Raw genomic sequence first — 1,089 nt, forward strand, 5'->3', positions numbered from 1 at the left:
AGGAAAAGAAAATTACTGCGGATGCTGGAAACCTGAATGAAAAACAGAAAGTGCTGGAATTTTTAGCAGATCTGATTGCGTCTGTGGAGAAAGAAACATAGTTTACATGTATTTCAGCCTGTGGCCTTTCATCAGAACCACACTGTGTCTGTGCATCACTCTGATTTTCAATCCACTGAAACAGCCATTAAAAATTGCCCTCGACTTCACTGGAAGTACAAGGGACAAGTTTGTAGGTGTGGCCTAATGTATAATACATGATGGTATTTCAAAAGAGAGCCCATGAACCAATAAATATTTGCATGAATTAACCAAACCTCTTAACCCTGAAGTTTATTTAAATAATTCACCTCTTTAACAAAGACTGGACAATACAACTCACACACACTCTGTCTCCAGATTTCTAGGTAAATGAGTTCACCTGCCATTTTATAGCTTTCTTTCTCTCTCCCTCTTCTATGCAGACCATGTTAAACAAACACGCGTCACCCTTTGAACGATCATTTCTTGAGGTGTCCTGGCAATTTCAAAAGCCTAGAATGTTAATAACCTTATCCTTACAACTTTAATCTTCTCCAAGCCAAAAATTATCTCTAAAATATTGATATGAATCATGAACAAGATAGTTATGAAAATATTTGTTTGTTTCAACACTTCAAAATGATGGCTGTTTTCCTTTGTGACTGTGTGTGTTTGTTCAATGAAATGTTTGTAAAAGGTAACGGTGGAGAAAGATTGAGCGTTTTGCGTGTAGGACAGAAGTGAAATGGGTCAACAGAGAAGCAACACATTTTCAATCAGAGCAGAAATAGATGACAGATACAGAATGACTCTTCCACCTGTAGTTTCATCACGAGTTCCATTACCATCACTTTTGCCTTGCATCCTCATCCCTTTTGTTATTTAATCTCTCCAAATCACAAACCTTCTCTTTTATTATTTCCCCATCCTCCCCTTTCCCCGTCTGTGAACTTGTCCTGATGGAAGTTCAATGTCTTGGACCATTAATTGTTTCTCTCTCCACAGACTCTCAGTCTGACCTGCTCAGTATTCCCAGCATTTCCTTTGGTCTGACCTGCTCAGTATTCA

The sequence above is a fragment of the Cetorhinus maximus genome, chromosome 23, assembly GCF_964194155.1.
Source record: "Cetorhinus maximus chromosome 23, sCetMax3.hap1.1, whole genome shotgun sequence".
NCBI classification, from domain to species: Eukaryota; Metazoa; Chordata; class Chondrichthyes; order Lamniformes; family Cetorhinidae; genus Cetorhinus; species Cetorhinus maximus.